At 50.8% G+C, this 8,484-nt stretch overlaps 1 non-coding gene across 1 annotated transcript; it reads right to left on the bottom strand.

The window, feature by feature from the left end:
• Positions 1 to 4,490: 4,490 nt before the first annotated feature.
• Positions 4,491 to 4,562, bottom strand: TRNAC-GCA (transfer RNA cysteine (anticodon GCA)). The gene has a single exon. It is a non-coding gene; the product is annotated as a tRNA-Cys (tRNA).
• Positions 4,563 to 8,484: the final 3,922 nt, after the last annotated feature.

Raw genomic sequence — 8,484 nt, 5'->3', positions numbered from 1 at the left:
CACCGACTCAATGGACATGAGTTTGAGTAGGCTCCGGGAGTTGGTGATCGACAGGGAGGCCTGGCGTGCTACAGTCCATGGGGTCGCAAAGAGTCAGACATGACTGAGCCGACTGAACTGAACTAGGAAGCAAACAGCAGTATCTAAACCAATGGTGGGAGAGAGGCAGCGGGGAGCAGCCACGCCTGCTACTCTCTGTACCAGCACTTCATTTAACTCATTTCATCCTCACAAGTTTATAAGGAGTTAGAAAGCATCCCCAGTTTGCAGGTGAAGAAACCGAGGCTCACAGGTTGCTTAGCAGCCCTGTGAGACGGCTAGGAAGTGACATTCGTTCAATGGGAGAAAATCAGCAAGTGGCAGAAGCAGGATTCAAGCCCAGGACTGTCAGAGGCGAGACCATTCCTTCCCCACCGCCTTCCCTGCCCCTCACATGCAAAGTGATTAACAACACAAGCCACAATGTGTTCCTAGGAGCAAGCTAGACCCAGAGAGGCAGTGGGTATCTGGATTTAGAAGAAGGGGAGAGCCCTGAGGGTTGAGGTTTGCATCAGGGAAGGCTTCCCAGAGGAGGTGACTCTGGAACCAAGTCAGAAAATTACCAAGAAAGAGAAAGGTCCCGGATAAGAGGCACAGCTGGAGAAAATGCTCAGAGGTGGGAATAAATACTGGTTTTTCCGGGGGGAGTGGGGAGCGAGGAGACCAGACCAGGCTCATATACCAGTTCTGTGTAGAGGAGTCATAGGGGACGAACCTACATGGGGAGCATGAATCCAGATTCTAGGAGACCTTGAATGTGACAATCCAGGTGTGTTCCTTGATTGGATCCCAGGTTCCAAAGCTGCTGCTGGTCTTAAAGAAGCTGAGGGTCAAGAATACACGTACCCAGTGTCCAGGCCAACCCCATCTAGACCTCCTTTGATCCCATGGGGTCCCTCTCCCCACCCATCTCTGATACTAGCATCTTGGGGAGCGCTGCTGAGGGAGGCTGGTCCCCAGCTCTGAGAAGCCTCAAGGCATCACCATGGAGACGCTACAGGCCGCCAGCCACACAAAAGGAGCTGTGAGCTCCCAGTTCACCTGGGACTTGGAGCTAATGAGGAGGTGGCAAAAGTGTTTCATTTTCTCTCTTCTTGCTCTCTCTCAAAAAGAAGAGGCAATTCACACAGGCAAACAAACCCCACCCTGCCCTGGAAGGAGGCTGCTCAGTCCACTCTTCCGTGGTGGCTGGCCTCCTTCTGAGAGAGGGAGGGGGAGCCCTGTATCTGAGGGACTGCAACAGGAGGTCCCTGGGAGAGAAAGATGCTGGAAGGACCAGCAGGAAACCGAGGGCTTCACCTCTTCTCCTACCTAGACAGAGGGGCAACTCAGCCATGTGTGTAAATGTAAGTTGATATCTTCCATTTCATTGGCTTTGGGGTTCTGAAATGCAGACAATCTCTATACTTGCCTACAAGCCCCGGATCCTCTATTATCAGGGTAACTCAAGGAAACTGGATGCACTGGTGTGGCTTCCACAGCACCCCCACTCAAGAGCTGCATCTTGAATCATACATCCCACTGCACCCTCTCCCTGTTTAGCAGCCCAGGGAATCCCGCCTGTGCACAGAAGGGCAGGAGGACAAGAGACGAGAAGGGATGGTGGTGCTGAGATACCCAAAGCAGGATGGGGAAAGGAAGGCTGTTGCTTCTGAGTTGGGAAGGCAGGAGACCGGAGCGTCTCCAGCCAGGAAGCAATCTTCACACATGCATTGTCGTTTTCTTCTGCAAAGGGGTGAGAAGAGGGGAGGGGGGAAGTGGCAGCAAGAGGGGGAGCAGGCGGGAGAGGTGAGAAATCCAGCATCTTCAGACCTGCCCACACTGCTGGCTTCTCTGCTGTGTGCAGTACCTCATCTCACAGTCATTAGAGAGCCCACAGGAAGGGTGGAAGCCGGATGCCCCGAAGAGTGGGAAAATAGAGAGGAGGGATGCGCACACAGAGACGTGTGCCTGGACCTCCGGAGAGAAGGCCCCCAGCCTGAAGACGTCCCAGCCCCCAAACTCCCAGAATCCTTAGAACACCAAATGGACCTTAGAACAGCAAACACTCTGCTCACTCCCAAAGCCCCAGAAGTACCCAGCAAGCAGAGTCCTCATGTCTGATCCACACTGTTCCTCTCTCCTTGCCTTCCTCTGCAGCAAAAAGGGTCCCAGCTTTCCCTCCAGTCTGGCTGAGCCCCTTCCAGCTCATGAGCAGAGAGCAGTAAACTGGAATGCTGGGGAGGGGAGCAGTCCCCAGAATAGCCCTGGCAAGACAGGACAAGCACTTGCTACTGAAAGGACAGGTCAGCTCCTGACAGCCCTCTCCTCAGAGCTTGCCAAGGCTCCCAGCTCCCTCAGGGTAAAAGCTAAAGCTCCTACATAAACACCCTGAGTAATCTCACCCCTCCGACCCATAACCTTTCTGAACTACCCCCCAGCATTGCCTCTTACCTGCTCTGAAAGAGTTCACAGCATCTTCTTCTCACTCTCTAAACATAAAAGATGCCCTTTGGGCCTCAGGGCCTTTGCACTTGCTGCTTCCCCTGCCCAGAACATTTTCTTTCTTTCTTTTTTCAGTCAAGGGCTCTTTTTTAAAAAAATTACTTGGCTTTGCAGGGTCTTAGCTGCAGCATGTGGGATCAAGTTCCTTGACCAGGACTGAACCCAGGACCCCTGCACCGGGAGCAGAATCTCAATCACTGGACCACTAGGGAAGTCCTACAAAACATTTTCCTTAGATGTGTTCACATCTCACTCTCTCAGGCCTGAATTTCAACATTACTTTCTCAGTGAGTCTTCTTAGTGCCTCTCTCTAAATATCCAGTCACCCCAACACTCCCCACTCCTTTTCCCAGTTTTATGTCATCTCACCTTTTATCTGAAGCTGAAATTCCAGTATTTTGGTCATCTGATGCGAACAGTTGACTCACAGGAAAAGTCCATGATGCTGGGAAAGATTGAGGGCAGAAGGAGAAGAGGGCGTCCAGAGGATGAGACGGCTGGATAACATCACCAATGCAATGGACATGAACGTGGGTGAATTCGGGAGACGGTGAGGGCCAGAGAAGCCTGGCATGCTGCAGTCCATGGGGCTGCAAAGAGTTGGACACCGCTGGGCAACTGAACAACAAGACCTTTTATCACCATCTCCCCTGGTGGCTCAGATGGCACAGAATCTGCCTGCACTGTGGGAGACCCGAGTTCAGTTCCTGGGTCGGAAGGATCCCCTGGAGAAGGGAATGGCAACCCACTCCAGTGTTCTTGCCTGAAGAATTCCATGGACAGAGGAGCCTGGTGGGCTACAGTCCATGGGGGTCACAAAGGGTCATCGGACATGACTGAGTGACTAACACTTCCATTTTTTGCAGTACTAATTCATCTAGTTCATTGCCAGGATCCTTCACAGGAATGCACATTCCATGAAGGCAGGAAGTTTTGACTGTTTTGTTTTCTACTGTATCCTCAGCACCTAGAAGCATCTTGGCAGATGGTAGGTCGTCAATAACTATTCACGGCTATGCTGTTGGCTCCTCCCAATCCCCCGGAAGTGCCTGCAGCAACGCTTCTTCCAATACCTCTGAAGACTCCCACCCACTTGGAAAATTACTTGTCCTTTGGACTCAGACTGAAACTACCAGGAGAAGGAAGGCAGGGAAGAACAGAATGGGGATTTCTGTCAGGTTCAGAGTGGGCAGGATATGGGCAAAAGGAGATGGTTCTGGATGGCAAATGCCCTGATCACCATGGCCCCAGAGCAAAGTCACCATGATCTCTAGCCTCTCCGAGGACACAACACACACACACACACACACACACACACACACCCTCATTTCCTCCCCCCAGTCATCGATGTTTGAGAAAAAGATCTCCATACACACACACACACACACACTCACACACATCGGTTTCCTCCCCCAGTCATTGAAGTTTGAGAAAAAGATCTCCAGAGACAGAAGATGGATTGCATTCCCCGCTGTCACCATCGGGCTCTGCAGAATTTAGTGTCTGCAGTCACCTCACCAAGCTGCTGAGACAGAGTACCCTTCCCTGTTAAACGGGGACCAGAAGTGCACCTCCTCCTACCCGCTCATCACAAGTGACGTGAGGGTCTCAGGTGTGGCCACCTTTGTAAATACCATCCTACTGAAAAGCATCCTCAGTGCTCACACAACTTTTGCTGCTTTCTACCTAGAGTTGATGAGGGTGGGGCGGGGGAGGCTGAAGAAACAAAAGCAAAAGGATGAAAATTGATGCCCCTGTTGCAGACTGTTAGGCAAAGCACCAAACCGTTCCAGCCAAGTTGATTTCCCGCTGGAGCAAAGGCCTTTTGCAAGTTTGCGTGCTGAGTCACTTCAGTCGTGTCTGACTCTTTGCAACCCCATGGGCTGTAGCCTGCCAGGCTCCTCTGTCCATGGGATTCTCCAGGCAAGAATACTGGAGTGGGTAGTCATTCCCTTCTTCAGGGGATCTTCCCAACCCAGGAATCAAACCTGGGTCTCCTGCATTGCAGGCAGATGCTTTACCATCTGAGCCACCAGGGAAGCCTGTTTGCAAGTTTAGACTAACAATGAGAATCACAGACAACCCCGTAGCTCTCAGGTACCATAGGATCCCTGTCTACCCACCCCTATCTGGGCAGGTGGGACCCAGGGCAAAGTATACACTTTTCAGGCAGACCAGCCAGGTGCCCATGACCCTGTAAAGGTGGTTTGGGACTGGAAGGCACTGGTCTGGAAGAGGCAGCTTGGCTGTTGCTGCTGGCATCCTGGCCCCAGCTGGGTGAGCCCACCATCATTTATAATTGAACTTATCGCAGGCCACCCTCACTGTCGCTGTCGCTTGAGCCATTTGATGTCGTTGAGCCTTTGGAAAAAGGAGAGGGGTGGGAGGGAAGAGGCAAAGGAAGGAGAAACAAAAGGAGTTTCGTAACAGGACTTCAAAAAAGCCAAGTGTTTGAAAAGATCTTTGCTAAGGTTCTGACCTACTTTACATGCGGATAAGCCATCTCCTTCGCTTTCAAAGGGAAAAAAAAAAATATCCCGCACAAAGTGGTCGCAGCGTTCAGCAGAGGCCGGGCTGCATTGCAGAAAGGGGCTTTAGTGCTGTAATCAGAGGCCATTTAGGAGCCGTGATTTGGGTAATTGTACAAGATTTCAACCTCTCTGGTGTAACCCTGGAACAAGGGGCTGCCAGAGAGACGGCTGGGGCTGAGAGAGGAGGTATCCGACAAGCACAGCTGCGGGGAGCTAACCTCTTCACTCTGGAACACCCAGTTACACCCTACCCCAGGTGCACACCTGGGCTCTGACCACACCCCTCCCAGCCAGGTAACCTTGGGTTTCCTCCCTGTGGTTACACCTCAGGGGGCAGCCAAGAGTGAAGGCTCCTGACCCAGTGCCTGGCACATAGCAGGTGCTCAGTCATGGTGATTCTAGAATGACTTGGGAGGAATCATCCCATCCTGCTCACAGATTCTCAGGACCCACGAATGCCATCTGGGGCCTCCAGCACCCAGTGATTAGGACATACATATGAAGAGTCAGGCCCACCACATAAGGGGCTGGCTCGAAAGCTGGAGATGCCCAGCATTCAGAGGGCACCAGGCTATCTGAAATCAGAGCAAAGGGGACACAGAAAGGGCAGGACAAGAGACACGGGATGTGGGGGTGGAGGAACAAGGGATGCTCTGCAGAGAACAGACAGGGACGGTGGCCATGCTCCTTCACCCGCCACCTTGCCCCACGGCTTCAGAGCCCCACTGTTCTAGAGGGTACCATGCCCTGACCTTGGTCCCCAAAAGAGAGAAGAAAGCATGATGTGGGGGACATTCTAGGACAGCTACAGTGTTTAAGAGAAATGAGATGAGCTGGGAGAGCGACCAGAGGGGAGAGAAGTAGAAACTCTTGGGAAGTTGGGCTGTTTGTTGTCATTAAAATAACAGATGCTATTAACGATTTTATTATATCGTCCTCACATCAGTCCTGTGAGGTTGGTACTTCTGGGGAGCAGGGCTTCCCCAGTGGCTCAGCAGTAAAGAATCTACCCGCAGTGCAGGAGATGCGGGAGACATGGGTTTGATCCCTGGGTCGGGAAGATCCCCTGGGGGAGGAAATGGCAACCCACTCCAGTATTCTTGCCTGGAGAATCCCCATGGACAGAGGGGCCTGGCAGGCTGCAGTCCATGGAGTCACAAAGAGTCAGACACTGAGCATGCATGCATGCACATACTGTTAGAGAGTATTATGACCCCCATTTTAGACATGAGATGACTGAAGTCCTTTAATATTTATGTATTCATTTGGCTGCTTTGGGTCTTAGCTGTGGCACTTGGGATCTTTCTTGTGGCATGTAGGATTTTTTTTTTTTTAGCTGCAGCAGGCATCTAGTTCTCTAACCAGGGATCAAACCCGGGCCCCCTTCGCTGGGAGCGCAGAGTCTTAGCCACTGGACCACAAGGGAAGTCCTAAAAGAAACTCTACACTGTTTAGAATCTCACAGCTAGTCTGTGAGTCTGTCTGAACCAAAAGTCTGGGCTCTCAAGTTACTTGATATTGCCTCCAAAGCTTTTGTATTCATTCCATAAATATGTAATAAGCACCCGCTGTGGGTGTCAGGCTCTGATCCAGGCTCCACAGATACAGCAATACACACAAACAAATAAGCCTGCGACCACATAGCACCCACACAGGTCAACGCTGTGGGTTTAGACACCACACCCCTCCTTTTCCCTGCATTAGAAGGGACACTCCAGGAATGTACGCAAGGGAGGAAAATAAACTCTTTTGATCTCAATCAAATTCAAGCATCTAAGGGTAGGTCAGTGTCTTTTGAAAATCTAATCATTTTGTGAGTTCCAAACAAAGACAAAATTAATTGTGGATTATCCTTTGGCTTCAGGTTGCCCTCTGAATGCAGCTAGCCAGCAAGTGAGCCACCGTTGGCTCCCTGGGCCTCAGTCATCAGGGCTTTGAGGATCTGAGTGCCCAGTGCCTTTTCCAGCTCCCTCCTCCAGGTCCCTCTTCCTCCAGGTCATTGACTGATTGGTCTGGTGATGGGGGTGTGTATTCTTTGCCTCTCACCCCATTGCTGTTCATATGTGGGTCTTCTAATCCAAGGGCATGAGAAAAAGGCCAGAGCTCAGCCAATCTCTAGCCCTCCCAATTCAGGCAGGACTAAACTTCCAGACAAAGAATGCTCCAACATCTCAGCTCACGGCAAATGTGCAGAGATCTCATAAACTAAGAAATGCACATGCTTTTCGGTCTCACGTACCACTCAAGGCAGAGAAGGAAATGGCAACCCACTCCAATATTCTTGTCTAGAGAATCCTGTGGACAGAGGAGCCTGGTGGGCTGCCATCTATGGGGTCACACAGAGTTGGACACGACCCAAGTGATTTAGCAGCAGCACCACCACCACCACCACTCAAGGCATTATCACATATAATTTTTACACATTCCGCACAAAGCCATATGCCTAAGGATGTCTGATTCAGCCTTGTTATGGTAATAAAAATGAAAGATCATATATATATATATATATCTACAAAGGAATAATGAAATGCACCATAGTACAGCCATGCTGTAGAATACTATATATCTGGCAAAAGGAATCAAGTGGAGAAATAGACACTGCCTTTTAAGATGCAAACACATTCAGTAAAGAGGCAAGCCACAGGGACTTTCATTGTGGTCTAGTGGTTGAGAATCCCCTTTCCAGCGCAGGGAACCCAGGTTCAATCACCGGTTTGGGAAGTAAGATCCCACATGCCTCGGGTGAGCCAAGCCCGCACAGAGCAACCACTGAGCCCGCATAACCTGGAGCCCACAAGCCACGACTGGAGAAGCCCACGAGCTGCAGCAAAGGCTCCCCCGTGCCACAGCCAGGACCCAACACAGCCAAATAGTTTCGTTTTTAAAAAAGGCAAGCTACAGGACGGCGTGTTTGATATTTGTTGTTGTTGTTCAGTCACCCAGTCACGTCCGACTCTTTGCGACCCCACGGACTGCAGCACGGCAGGCCTCCCTGTCCATCACCATCCCCCAGAGCTTGCTCATGTCCATTGAGTCGGTGATGCCATCCAACCATCTCATCCTCTGTTGTCCCCTTCTCCTCCTGCCCTCAGTCTTTCCCAGCATCAGGGCCTTTTCCAGTGAGTCACCTCGTTGCATCAGGTGGCCAAAATATTTAGTCCTATATTTTTTAAAAACCTGTGTGCCTGTTGGTGGGGTACATGGTTTCAAATAAGATAATGCATATATAAAACTTTAGCGCATTGTCTGGCATATAGCAAGTTCTAAATATATTTGGCTATTATTTCCAAATACATTTTTAAAGGTGGGGCATAAGGAAATATCTACACCAGGCTCCCACCCGGTGCTTGCCTCTGGGGACGGGAGTGAGATGCGGATGGTTCTGAAATGGAGCGTCTTCCATGGGCTATTCTCAACGTATTGTCTGAAT

This window comes from Odocoileus virginianus, chromosome 10, assembly GCF_023699985.2.
Source record: "Odocoileus virginianus isolate 20LAN1187 ecotype Illinois chromosome 10, Ovbor_1.2, whole genome shotgun sequence".
NCBI lineage: Eukaryota > Metazoa > Chordata > Mammalia > Artiodactyla > Cervidae > Odocoileus > Odocoileus virginianus.
This window is presented reverse-complemented; position numbering and strand designations above follow the sequence as displayed.